At 40.5% G+C, this 14,713-nt stretch overlaps 1 long non-coding RNA gene across 1 annotated transcript; it reads right to left on the reverse strand.

The window, feature by feature from the left end:
• Nucleotides 1–793: 793 nt before the first annotated feature.
• On the reverse strand, nucleotides 794–5,351 carry LOC121059398. Its single transcript, XR_005814557.1, has 2 exons — nucleotides 4,877–5,351; nucleotides 794–1,254 (listed from the first exon to the last, which is right to left on the reverse strand). It is a non-coding gene; the product is annotated as an uncharacterized LOC121059398 (long non-coding RNA).
• Between the last annotated feature and the right edge of the window lie 9,362 nt (nucleotides 5,352–14,713).

The following is a 14,713-nucleotide window of genomic DNA, read 5'->3' on the forward strand; positions in this document are numbered from 1 at the left end:
AGGGCACAGAACTGTTGGAGTGCAGGAAGTAGTCTTTCTGTGCTGAAACTGCTGAGAATGGGTAAAAGACAAAAGCTACAGAAAGGGACAAGTTTCAGCCCCAGAGCCTGCCATTCAGCAAGGCTTCCAGGCTCGGACTGTCAAGCTGGCAAGGAACAGAAATGGTGTGACCACAGGGACATTCAGCAGGCATGGGTTTGAGGGCACATGGTATTAGTAGAAGCTGAGGGGGATACTATGACACATTTGCAAGTACAAGTGCATATATCCTTCTGAAAGTGGAGGCAGAGGGAAAGAGATCTCTTATGAACTCTGAAGCACTGAGTGCTCCCTCCATGTGTGCTGTGAATGTATTTTCACAAGCAGCTAATATGCTGCAGACCCAGGATTGTGAAAGAGGGTGGAAGAGTTCCAAGGATGAATAATCAGAGAACTTCAAGCACACGCTGTCTAACAGGAAACTCCAAATCTGGGCCCTAAACAAAGTCTGGGGGAGAGAGAGACTAAAATCATAAGTTTTTCTGTTAGGAGAAAAATGTGCTCAAAGGTTAGCTTCCAAAAGGAAAAAGAATGAACATAGCACAGTAACAATTCTCTGTCATCTTCTTCTCTGAGGGCTTCTGTGAGCAAATCCCATGTATATGTTCTAGGGAATACATGGGCATGGCAGAGCACATAGGGCTTTTTCTTTCTTTCTTTTCTTTTTCTTTCTTTCTTTCTTTCTTTCTTTCTTTCTTTCTTTCTTTCTTTCTTTCCTTCTCTTTCTTTCTTTCTCTCTCTCTCTCTCTCTCTCTCTTTCTCTCTCTCTCTCTCTCTTTCTCTCTCTCTTTCTCTTTTTCTCTCTTTCTTTCTTTCTTTTTTTTCTGAATGATGTTCCAATGTTTTCAGAAGGAAAACCCTAAATCTTTGTATGAAGTCGGAAGAGATCAGATGAAGTACTAAATGTATGTAAGGTATGAAAGAAAATACATGAGATGGAGAGTTGCAAAATGAGAAGTGAAGCAGCTTGTGGACTTGTCCACTTGTTTTTAATAGGGATTTTGTTTTGGGGTTTTGCTGGTTCCTCAGTTTACCTGGATGTGCAGGCATGGGAGCAGAGATGCAAGCCCTATTGGTCCCGAAGAGTCTGCATGTTCTGTACATCCAGTTCTTGAGATTACTGTTTTCTTCTGAATGCCAGAGGGCTGCCTGCCCACCCGTGCACTGTCAGAGCTTCCCTCTTGCCTGCGTAGTCAAAGGGAGCCCAGTCATCACCTAGAGTTATTTTTAACCTTTAGTAAGGAAACTGCTAAATAAGTATGAAACATCATGTGACGGAAAATGGAATAAATGGGGGAGGTTTTAAAAAATGGGCTTATAATGATCATTTTCTGTAAGATATGTTTTCTTTTTCAGTCTTAGGCTATATTTAGATATACAGTTCAATATATAAACTATATATTAAAAACTATATTATTGATATAGTTTCTGCTCATATACTACAAACTTTTGTTAAAAATATATATAATTAGAGGGTTTACTCTGCAATGTTCAAATGAACAGATGGTCTGTAAATCACAGTCCTTGGAAGGTTCTGGAATAGCTTTATTCTCGGGAAGGTGATATTTCTGTCTCAACCTGTAAAGATTTGGACAACCACTGCTCTTAGTGCTGGGGAGCTTGGCCATGGTGGTCAGTAGCTGAGTTTGTACAGGGCCTGGCTGAGGGCTCTTTGCAATGTGCTGGGCTCAGAGGGGCCACTGCTACTGTTCCTGCATCTTGTAAGCACCTTGAACACAGCCTGAGTTCAGGCTGTGGAGAGGTACTGCTTATTTTTTGGGAATACCTGAAGGTGTCTGAACCCTTTCCAAAGGGGCTTTTCCAGGCAAGAAATGTCCCAAGCTATCGTTTTTGTCTGATTTTAAAACAAAAGCAGATGGAGACCACATACTCTGTTCTGGGAGGCTTGAGCCTGGTCACACTTGTTTTGGTCAAGGTCACAAACATATTTCCTCTTGGGAATAGGTGCAATTTAATTTTAAATATTCTCATATGAAATTAACATTATCTCCTTCTCTAAACTAAACATACAAGTGTTTTCAAACAAATACTCAACAAACTTTCACAGTAGTGCACCACAGGCAATGAACTGCAACAAGAGTTAGTGTTCGAGTATTGTGTATCACACAGATCCTAATTTTAAAAGGTGAAAGACAAAAAAAAGAAAAAGTAAAAATGTAGGAAAAAATATGAGGTAGAAAAACTGTTTTACAAGGGTTAGATTCTTATCAGCAGGACTCTTGATCGTTCAAAGATTTCAAAACAGTTTTATTTATAGATCTGACAAGGAGCAGATAGTGAAGAAAGCTTATTGTGCTAAACACATTCAAAACACTAGACTCAGCAAGAAAAATAATAAGCAAATGGTTCATAAGCTTGTCCTGCATATGCAGTAACTCATGTTATAATTTATAATTAGGTCATTTATATTGTAATCTGTATTAGCTCTGTGTTAATATGAATTTCTTTTTAATTTAAATCAATTTACAAGAGGAAAAGTTAAAATTCATAGCCAGGTACAGAGCAGAATTAAGAGCAGATTTGTCCCTTCAGATGAAGAAATGCTATCACTTACACTGCTCACACGATTAATGTAGAGGACTTTGTGGCTAACACTGTCAATGTTTTAGTCAGTGAAATAAAAACAGGAGATGACCACAATTTATATATTCTTTCTGAGTTGGTTTCCAGACTGCAACTCTATTAAGATGATTCAGAGTTGTCCAAGTTTCATTTACCTTACTGATCTCAAACAGTAACTCGTGTCAGTCCAGTGACACATTTCAGAGAGTTGTTTCAGGACCTAACTGGGGAAATCAAGGTCAGTCAAGATCCAGTATCTTGAACTACTCTGTTATGGATTTGGAGTTATTTCTGCTGTATGTGCATGCCAAATCAAAGCTTTGATATTGCAGAGGCAGCGTTGTACATGGCATCTCATTCAAATCTATTAAAATAAGAGAGCCTAGCATACCATCTAGCTGTGTGAGCAGACCAGAGACCACTGGATTACTTCCATCTCCTTGGGAAAAGGATTCATTGGTTTTGCTTTTTTTTTTTTTTTTTTTTTTTTTTTTTTTTTTTTTTTTTTCCACAGTTTTCAAAAGGAAGACATCGGCTCTCTTGGAAATAAATTGTCACATGCAGAGCAGAAGTATTATCTGACATATTGCCTGGAACTGAATTGATAATATTTTTTCTCTAAATTTCTCTATTGAAAGACTTCTGAATAGTACAAAATAAGTCTCTTTCATGCTCTGGTGTGCTTGTTTAAGATGTATAAAGCTCTTGGCAAGGGATGAGGGAGAAGTCAGGAGTTTTATCACTTCCTGACATTTTCATACCCATCCAAATAACTCCCTTCCTTTTCCATTTTTAAACAGGTTGTGGAATGACCTGACTCCCATTTCCTTACCAGGCTGCAAGAAACACATGTGGTTTATTATTTTAAATTGTCTGCTTATTGAGTTTTCCTGTTTGTGACTTTCTCTGTTTAACACAGAGTGTAATTGCTGTTCATTTCAATAGGGGCATGGCCATAGCTTCAGCCACTACAGATTATCAGTCTCCAAAAATCCTTTTGACATGCGTCAACCAAACTTCAAAAAGAAAAAGAGAGACATCTTAAAATTTCAATATACAATTATTGCTCTTTGATTTTCATTCTCTTGTATATGCAGGCACCTAAGGTAAAAGCCTTTGTCTGAAAGGCTATCTGATGTTGTTCAAAAATCCCTTTTGATCTAGGGAGTCTACATACATACATGCTTGTGAACAAAAACAGCTCACGGGCACTGTCCCACGAGTGTCTCCTCCACCTGCACGCTGCCTGGTACACTTCTGCCTCGTACCAGCCAGCTTCTTCCCAGGAAATCCTTGGCTATGGTACAGGGACCAGCCCAGGCTAGGGATATTTCTCAGTCAGAAGTGAAGCTGAGAACATATTTTTGAGGGCAAAAAGAGCTACATGGAGAGAAACAGACAACCTGTTCTCTAGCCCATTAATTTATTTGTCCTGATATGACTGGGTGTGCAGGTGTTGAGAATATTTTTCATTTTTATTGTGAAGGCTGTACTGTCTTATGACAGAAAAGACAAAGGGACAGGGCAAAAACATGGCAAAAGATGAGAAATACAGCTTTGAGTCCTGCAACATGTTTCTCCTTAGACTGGAAAAAAATGTAACTTCCAAGTCGGGATGCAGAAAAGGTTTTGCACTTGTTCTGTGTTCTAACATAGAGCCATCCCCCAAACTCCACACCATTAATTAGACCAGTGTTACCCTGGAGTAAGATAAAGCACAATCTGCTTCTCTCTCGTGTACAGTAAGTTGATCCTTTGTAGCGTTGATAAAGGATATGATAAATGTATTAACAGAAAATAATAGTTCAGTTGGAAGGAACTTTTGAAGACCATCTGGTCCATTAAGTTAGTCAAATGATGACCGTGTTAAGATACACCCTTATTAAGGGTGTGGTAAAGTAGACCAGTATCAGGCTATGAAGGCACAGAAGTGATTTTTGCTCAGCTTCTTCAGGTATTTACACAAACACCTGCTAGGAGGGACATGCTTTGTCATCATTTACGTCTGTATTTTGTAGGCGGACTCTGCTTTTCTCACAAGGCTGAAGCCGGTTCTGGTAAAGGGTGAAGTGATGCCCATGTGGAGGTGCCTGCACTAAGAAGTGACGACGTGCCTGGGAGCACACTCGTTGGGCAATCTGGGGACAGCTGCAGGCCTCCTCGTTGAGCTAGGGCCATGGAGCATGAGGAGAAAAGGAGCTCTGAGCCACTTTCCCTGTTTTGGAAGCTGCAAGAGGATTAATGAAAAACTTACAAGGGGAGTGAATGTTGTGACGATTTGGGAATTCTTTAGGCCCACAGGCAATTTTTTAGGCACCTAGGGAGTTGTCCTCAAGTCAAATGCTATTGTTGACATCTCAAAATATGCGCAGCTTGAAAACAGAGGAAGGTGGTTTGGCAGCATCTTCTCTTTTCTCCCTGCCATACTTGAACCAAAGAGATAAGACAGCAATCTCCTGCACATCCTTTTATTGTTTTGTTTGTTTGTTTGGTTTGGTTTTTATAATTGGCTGGAAATGAGGGAGAGGAAGGCAAAGAGTTAGAGCCAACACCATCTCAGGAAGCTTCAAACAATCTTAACAGCTCACAATTTGATACACTTAGTAAAAATGACAATTTCCAACTTCTAAGGGATTTATAATTATTTCTAAATTATAAATTATGCACGGGTTAATAAACTCTAAGGCATGAAAGAGAGGAAAAGGATAAGGTGGGGAAGGAAAAGGGTGCATAAGAGATGGGATGATGACAGGAGCTTCAAGTACATGTTTCAAGATTTAGCCAAAACAAATTGAGTACTGGCAATGGTACTGCATGATTTCAGTAGTGCCTATTACATTTTGGACTAATTCCTCACTGTTGAACAGCTGGATTTTATATTGGATGAAAATGATGACATTTAATTAACTAATGGTATTGTCTAATGTGTCTTGCTGTAATTCTGGAAGAAAATTCTAGTTTAAAATCACCATCATAGTTTATGCTTTAATTACGCAACTTTGGTCTTATGCTACCCGGCATACAAAGGAAGAGCTTTTGAACCTTTTTGAGAGGACTTTTGCTCTCCTCCTGGGTTCAGACTAAGCGATGCCATTTTTCACACTTATCTCTTGTAAAATTAAGGTAAGAAAATATTTGTACTTGAAATTAGCTCAGCTGGTTATTCACCTCTGACCTACTCATCATGAACAATGTACCACAGTCTGATCCGTAAGACAAGAAAAAAAAGCGTTTCACATCATGAAAGCATGGTCTGTTATTTCTAGTAAAGACTGTGTGAAGAAAGCACTTATGCAAAAATACTTGCTTACTTAGTACTATGTAGAAGAAAAGTGTCCCATTGAGCCATCTTCAACAGAAAGCACAATCAAGCATCAAAGAAGGCACAGCTATATCATTAAAACGGGTATAACGTCAATTGTATTTAGGACAGTGATACATAAAAGCATAGCTCCTGTTTTCTAAATTGGGCCAACTACCATCGCTAATTGGGTCAGCTAACCACAAGGGCACATGCTTCATTTCCTCTTCAGGCATGTCATTTGGTGGCTTCTCAGAAAGTTACAGCTTGTGTACTTTACAGAAATACTTTGAAACACACTCCAGAATAATTTATGTTCCTTTTGCAGCCATTACTTTCCTTCTGTCCCATTTTCTGCACCTTGCCTCAGTTATCTCCCCTTTTCTATTATCTTAATATAAAATTTACTTTTTTTCATCTTTCATATGATCATTTGTGACTTTATATTATTATTATTTTTTACTAAGATGTCTCTCTCAGTAACTTCTTTAGAATGATTTTTGGTTTCCATTTATTATTGCTTATTTCTCTTCTGTGTTTTAATATGCTTATCTGAGAAAGCTATGCACACATGGCATTTCTCCAGTCACGTTCTCAGTTGTTTACCAGTTCAAATATACCTTTTCCCCTCTCCTTTTTCCATCAGGTTTGGCTACCTTGTCTAATCTGTTTAATCCAGCCCCACTTGTTTTGGTCATTATGAGAAATTAGGAATATTGAAACCAAGATATCATAAAATACTCAGTGTTGATAGCTCATTAATTAAATAAACTTGAGAAGTATGAAAAGATGATGACAAATGTCAAACTCCTGCTCTTATAGGAAATGGAAATTTCCACAATACAGCATTGAGGAGAGTCTTTTAAGGTTTAGCAATGTACAGCTCTGAAGATTTTGGCCTTACTGAACCCACTCCATTGCTTTGTGGCTGTTGGTGCTGAATGCACAGAACAAGTCTGTGGATCAGTAACACCCTCCAGTCTAGGAATAAAATTGGCCATTGCCTGATTAGATTAATTCTGTGTAAGGTTGGATTTGGAGCAAGTGGTTCATACTCAGGTAAGCAGTGAGAAGGAATAACAGAAAAGAGAGTGAAGTGGGTAGGAAAGACAGTACGATAAAAAGACGTTTTTGAGAGATGGAGATTGTTTAGACAGGGAGACTGGCATTAGCCTTTTTTTGTAGGAAGAAAGAAACAATACAGAATATGACAGGAGATGGATATCCATGGAGTGGGAGATGAAGAAATGGGTGTGAGAGATGGATAGGATGGGGAGAGCAATTGCCAACAACCCCCAGCAATTCTGGTTGTAAGGGTGTTTAAGAGGAATGGACTGTAACTACTGGCCAAATTCACTTGATGACCCTAAATAGCCTCTCCCACGGCCATTGCTGGAGACAGATTTCTGAGCCAGGTGGGACACGTTTGTGTGGTCCAGTTGGGCATTGCTTTCATTCTCAGATATTGTGTGCAGCTCTGAGCTTCACGATTTAAAAAGGATATTTAGATATTTGAATGACTCCAGAGGAGGGCAGCAAAGGAGGTAAAAGGGCTGGAAGGCATATCCTGTGAAGAGAGGCTGAGGACACCTGGGCTGTCCAGCCTGGAGAAAGGAGGCCGAGAGGTGACCTCAGTGCTCTCTGCAGCGTCCTGAGGAGGGGAAGCGCAGAGGGAGGTGCCGGTCTCTGCTCCCAGGACACAAGGGAACGGCACAGAGCTGTGCTGGGGGGGGGGGTCAGGCTGGGCATTAGGGAAATTTCTTTCCTTTGAGGTTGGTCATACCCTGGAACAGGCTTCCTAGAGAGGTGGTTGATGCCCCATGACTGTCAGTGTTCAAGAGGCATTTGGACAATGCTCTCAATAAAATAATTTAACTTTTGGTTAGCCTTGAAGAAGTCGGGAAGTTGGTATTCAGTGGTCTTTGTAGGTTCCTTCCAAATGAATTAGTCTAGTCTAGTCTAGACTATTATCAAGAGTAAGTTTATCAAGATCACAAAATAAACAATTCAAAATTATTTGTTTCTTAAGGTTGCTTATGCATTTTATTTTTCCTATGCATGTGTTACAATTATTTGTTGTACATTCTAGGAAGACTTCAGCTCTGTTGGTAAGAAAGAACGTGCTCTCTTTTAATCATCATCTAGTCAGGACATTTTTTCTCCCCAGTAACTCAAGGATCGTCCTCATGCTTTATCTTCTATTCAAGTCCAGATCATAAAATATCTGTTTCTACATATATTTATTTTTGGTGGTTGCCTATTTCTTTTTTCTTTTCTTTTCTTTTCTTTTCTTTTCTTTTCTTTTCTTTTCTTTTCTTTTCTTTTCTTTTCTTTTCTTTTCTTTTCTTTTCTTTTCTTTTCTTTTCTTTTCTTTTCATTTCCTTTCCTTTCCTTTCCTTTCCTTTCCTTTCCTTTCCTTTCCTTTCCTTTCCTTTCCTTTCCTTTCCTTTCCTTTCCTTTCCTTTCCTTTCCTTTCCTTTCCTTTCCTTTCCTTTCCCTTTTCCTTTCCTTTCCTTCCTTTCCTTTCCTTTCCCTTCCCTTCCCTTCCCTTCCCTTCCCTTCCCTTCCCTTCCCTTCCCTTCCCTTCCCTTCCCTTTCCCTTTCCCTTCCCTTCCCTTCCCTTCCCTTCCCTTCCCTTCCCTTCCCTTCCCTTCCCTTCCCTTCCCTTCCCTTCCCTTCCCTTCCCTTCCCTTCCCTTCTTCCCTTCCCTTCCCTTCCTTCCCTTTCCTTCCTTCCCTTCCCTTCCCTTCCCTTCCCTCCCTTCCCTTCCCTTCCCTTCCCTTCCCTTCCCTTCCCTTCCCATTCCCTTCCCTTACCCTCCCGTTCCCTTCCCCTCCCTTCCCTCCTTCCCCTCCCTTCCCTTCCCTCCCTTCCCTTCCCTCCCTTCCCTTCCCTTCCCTTCCCTTCCCTTCCCTTCCCTTCCCTTCCCTTCCCTTCCCTCCCTTCCCTTCCCTTCCCTTCCCTTCCCTTCCCTTCCCTTCCCTTCCCTTCCCTTCCCTTCCCTTCCCTTCCCTTCCCTTCCCTTCCCTTCCCTTCCCTTCCCTTCCCTTCCCTTCCCTTCCCTTCCCTTCCCTTCCCTTTTCCTCTTTTCTTTTTCTTTTTTCCCTAGTACTGACTTTTCAATCAAGTTATTTCACATAGCAAGCTCATGCTATAAATTCAGTCAGGACAAGGCTGTGTGTTGAATGTAGTTTTTATTTATAGCTGCCAACAAAACTGACAAAGAAAAAAAGGACACACCATAACTCCATCTGTAAAACTTACATGTGTCAGGTATCTTGTCATCATGAGACTAAATAATTTTGAACAATGAAAACTAGGAAAGGCCAAGAAAGGGTGAGATGTATCGAAGTTGGGGAATAAAATGTTTGCCATCCCTTCAGAATGGGAGATGCACAAGAAGTATGAAAATGGGAATGAAAAGGAGCATCTGCTCATGGGTCCCAGCTGCTACCCCTTGTATGTGTCACATTCACTTTGAGTATGTGGGCCAGACCCCTGTTGCCCCAGGGTACAGTACAGATGTGAAATAACATGTATCTATTGTAAATACCCTGTTTAACCCAGACAGCCAAATATTATCAGATATCTCAAGATGTGGAACAAAAGAAATGATAAAATTTTCAATAGAAAACTTTTTTTTTTTCTTTTTTTTTTCCCCCAATGGAAAACGACTTTGCAATACCTGTAAGTGCTGATGCTACTTTTATTCATTGTCACTATTACAGTTCTTCCTTTTAATGAGTGTTGCACAGAGAGGCAGGAAGCCTGGCAAACCACAGAAGTGTAAGCACAATGTGCTGGTACCATCTGAGCAATGTTCCAGAAGCAGTATAAGCTGCTGTAGGGCTGCACTGATTGATGCGATGTACTATCTTTGGTGTAGCAGACATTACTGCCTTTGTGTAACTTTGCTTGTAGCTGAAAAGCTCTTGAATGAGAAATTCAGAGTGTCCTAGTGATCTTGCAATTTCACTTTTACTTTTACATTGAGGAGCTGTTTTCTCTGTAGTCTGCTTTTTTTTCTAGGTTTTCAAAAAATATTTGTAAACAATAAAACATTTTTTTGAGTCTAATCAATCTCCTTTGAAAATCACTAGCTCTAAACAAAACTGGTGACCATTTCAGCATTGCAACAAGTATGGGTTCCCAAAAGCATTGCAGGAGGCTCCTTCAGCAACTTGCATTATCAGGATGAAACAACTGTTTTTTAAGCAGCAGAACTGCTGTCTAGCTTACCTCAGTGGAGGCTTTCACAAGACTGTTTTTCAAAGACTCTTTCCAGTAGCAGCCATTGCAATCAAAACATACTGGGGAAAAGATATCTTTCATATGCATCTGATTTGTAAATAGAGCATGTTTTGGCCAGTTTTCTTTTAAGCTGTTATAATTGGCATGCATTAGGCTGTGAAAAACATGGCCCTACTTGCTTTAATGCCAGGAATAGAAACATAATCTTTGTCAGGGACACGGTGCTTGCATTTTTGTGAAGTGCTATTTGGCCAATTTAGAAATTGCTATGTATTTCTTCTCACCCATGGCCATATTTGCTCAGTGTTAGAAGATAAGGCCTTTGGATAATTTTTTTTTAGGTTGTTCTATCTGATTTCTGACTATGCTCTGGGAGCTCAGTTTCTGTGCCATGCGAAAGGAAGTGTTACGTTATTGCAACATCTTCTACGTAAGTCATTGACGCTATCCCTTTCCAGAATATCTAGAAAATTCTGGGTCCTAACCACTGTAGATATCAGTGTAAAGAATTTGAGGAGGCAGCCTGTGACCACTCTTTTTAAAGCCAGCTGGGGCCATGGGCTAGTTTTTCCCAGATATTAGGGTGCCTCTGAAAGCTACCTTAAGCTGTAGCTCCTTCGGAGCGGTGTATTAGGGCCAGCAGATGACTCTACTTTGGTTATTCTTTTTCTTTCACTACTGCCCCTTCTCTGCTTTGGCTTCCCTAATGGCTGGGGTGGCCAGAAATGTTCACAATGTTGTCAAAAGCAGGAACTTACCCAGCACGAAATCCCTTGGATGGGCAGGAAGCCTCCTCTGTGTGGTGCACAGCGCACGAACCAAGCTCCTTCCCTCCCTGCCACTTATGTTTATGTGTCAGTAAGCAATGTCACCAAGTTAGCATAAAAGTACACATCAGATTTGTAATGTTTCACTAAATTGAAGCATGTCCTTGAAAAGCTGCTCTTGAAGAAAGCAAAACAAACTTTGAGAAATTTCTACCAAGTGAAACAACACAGGAAAATCCCAGTTTTGTAACCTATTGGACCTGTGCACTTAACTTTCTAAAACAGAAAAAAGGTCTGATCTGCAAAAAGATATATGTCAGAGACAGCTCAGCTAATGTATGGATTTGTCTTCTTTCCTTTAGCTTTGTTCTTTCTCTTGTACTCCTTTGTGTCCTTTGCCTTATTTGCTCCTTCTCCCCGGTACGCTGTCATTCTGAAACCACGTGCTGCAATGCTGCTGAGCAACATGGCACAAACACCTCACAAACGAAGGGTGGGGAATTAAAGGCAGGACTTACTGATGAATCATGTAAACAAAAATTATTGTTTCCAGCTTGCCTACATATAGTGTGCATTCCTGCCCTCAGTGTATCCTGTTTAAGAAAATAACAATAATAAAAAAAGCATGGGACTGTGGTCTGATTTCTCTTCTCTCCTTCAGGCTTCTTAAAAAGAGCAAGGAGCTGAAATCAGAAGGAAGTGAAGCTCACTCATCATCTGGCAGTGCAAGAGATGCTAGGAGAGTTCAGAGCTCAGAACTGCTTCTCCCATATAGTCCAGGGATGGACGAGATGCTGCCTCCCATGATATCACCTCCCCAGCTCTCCAGAAAGTGGCTAGAGATCTGGTAGGGGTGGATGGGGTTGGAGGGAACCAATGGTTACAGTAAGTAGAAGTTTTTTTTCTGCATCCCAAACAAGAATTAAATAAAACCCCAGCTGCTTTTGTCCTTTTAAATGCACTTTCAAACTCTGCTTAGCACTCCCAAGAGGTTTGTATCATCAGTTTAATAGCTTAAACTACCACCAGCTCAAGCTACTGGTTTGACACCAGTTAAATGGTACTGCCTAATTCAGGTTTTGTGCCTCCTCTTGTGATCAGACATTCTGGTCACCCACATTAAGATAATACCCCCTCAGATGGTGAATTAGCATCAGGCTTAGGCAATGGCCCAAAGGAGAAAGCGTTGAAGTGGTTCCTGCCTTGCCTTCCGTTGTTCTCTGTGTTATGAGTTCTCTGGCTGTATTGCTCAATCTCACAGGCTTGGACCTTTCCCATCTCATTACAACTTCTTCTAGCTGGAGAAACGTTAAGGCTGCTGCCATGGATGGTGAGTGGTGTGGCTCTGAAGTCATTATTGTGTCTTCAAAAAGAGTTAAATCAGCAAAAGGTAATTTCATAATAGCAGTAAAAGACAGCAGTTATTGTTCAATGGAAGAAAGCAACATATTGACTGGTGGCTTAACAGGTTACATTCTCACCCAAGCTTTCTTTGCAAAAGGAAATATAAAAAACACTCCAAACCAATCTACGTCAATGTCTTTAAGCCACTTTGGATCCTGTAAGTAAGGTTAGGCTCCCTCAAACAATAGTTGTTCCTGCTCTGTCCCCCTGATTATTTAATAGCTTTTCGATGCTTCCAGTAGACAAATAGTAACACCCCGTTCCCCAGATCCCTAGAGCTCTGTTGCCTTAAAGTGAACAAGAAATAGGAAAAATAACAAAGCTCCATGACACATTTCTCACTCTCTAGCTCCACTTGCATGTAAAACCATGGTTAACCTCTGAGTCAAAGCTCTAGCTACTGTTTGTATCTCTCCACTCCCCTACCACAGCAGCCCAATGACACTTGAATGACTGATTTTTATTAGGAATCCAGTTCTAACATTTGCCATAAAGTTCTTAAAGCTCTTGGTTGCTCTTTTGCACGGGATCACCAGGAAGCTTTTCTTTACGTGCAAGCACTACCTTACTTTACTTTATAATAGTGTTTCACTTCACTTTGCTCAGCCTTTCTTCTGAACATATCCTCAGAAATCCGACCACCAGCTTAAATATAAATTGGTGGTTCTAGCTTACTAGCTGGATTTCCTTCCCCAAGTCCTCCTTACTTCCACTCCTTTCTCCCTGCTGATGCAAAGTTTTTACCATTCACATAGCATTATAGCATCTTTTTCAAAAGGCTGTCTCGGATTCTCCCTAGTGCATGCAGGTCTTTTTGATTTTCCTCTTCTCTTCTTTACACAAAGCTGGCTATTCCAATGCACTTCAAAGGTCAAAGACAAAAGCTAGGACAGTAATATTTTCTATATAAATAAAATCATCAAAACATAAATAGGCTGTTATCTCAGAACAGGGGGCTTGGAACAAACTGCATTGTTTCCCTTGGAAGACCATATGGAGAGTCCTCATGCATTGCTATTGTTCTCCTTGTCCTATACAAAGACTTCTTCATAACACCCTTTAGTTTTACATGTATTCCATTCTGTTGTGGGCAAAGGTGTACATTACAGCTGTTTGACCACTGCTTTGCATAACGAGACAAGACACGAGTAGGATGTAATATTGTAAAAATGATGATCATGATGTGGTAAGCTCTGTTGAAAAGGCAACGGACCCTAGAATCAGAAACCTGTATAATTAAAGGAACTCTAGCACTTGAATCTTTAACCGTTACTTCCCACGGTGTTGATTTAATTGCCACACTTTGCAGTAGAAAGGTCTGAGTGTTTGAGGGGAAAATGTTTCCTCTGGTAGGGTGCTGGAAGACAGCAAGACTGGCAACAGCCTTCTTACACTATCACCATATATTGTGCCTGACATCTTATGATAAAAGGTCCAGGCGTATTGGGGACAAGTCAAATTATTTGAAGGATTTTCAGATGATGTCAGTATGAGTCACTTGAACCTAAGATGCATGTGGGATATATGCCCTCTTTGGTTTCTAAAGCTTATACAATATAGAAACCTGGTACTTAAATTCTCTGTGGGGAGTAAACTGTCTTGATACCATGAAAAGAAGAAGAAGAAGAAAATATTTAGTATATGTTCTTAAGTTTAACCTTAACTCTTCTCTCTGAAAGAGAGTTATCATGAAAGGTGGTGAGCATAGCACATTCCCTCAGTTTGTCCACCATTCCGTCATTCTGGATAACCCCTCTGAGTTTATCTAGCAGCATCTGAAGGTGCATATTCGGTCTTGCAGGGCCTTGTGAGCTCTGGACAATGCCCTCCAATGCCCTTATGTCTGTGGAGGACATGAGATGCCACACTTAACATAGTTATGGTCTCCACAGGCTGGGAAGCTGGTCTGGAGGATGGTCCTGGTAGGAACCTGGTAGGAACCTGGTAGGATGTAGTATTAGGTATACTTGATCCCCTAATCTCCTTGCTGAATAGGCTTTAGGGTTTCATCTCCATAGTGCAGACTAAGCATCTTTTACATCTTTTGTGCTCCTTTCCCTGCTCTACTTCATCTCACAGCAAAATGGAAGTTCTGAGAGTCCAGCTGCATATCCACCTCTTCAGATGTAGAGAAACCACATGCAGTCCAGATAAAAGACAAGGACACAGGGAATATATGGAAATTCAGAGAACGAATGAATCTGATTTCAAAATATTTCAAAACAAACATAATTTATTCTGGAACACAGCACTTCATTGTGACATCTGCTGTTGTATTTATCGTGGGTGGAAAACTGGTTATGATTACCAAAACTCAGGCAAAATGTAATCCATAGCCCAATAATTCAATGAATACAGCAGCAGTACT

The sequence above is a fragment of the Cygnus olor genome, chromosome 1 (genome assembly GCF_009769625.2).
Source record: "Cygnus olor isolate bCygOlo1 chromosome 1, bCygOlo1.pri.v2, whole genome shotgun sequence".
Lineage (NCBI taxonomy): Eukaryota > Metazoa > Chordata > Aves > Anseriformes > Anatidae > Cygnus > Cygnus olor.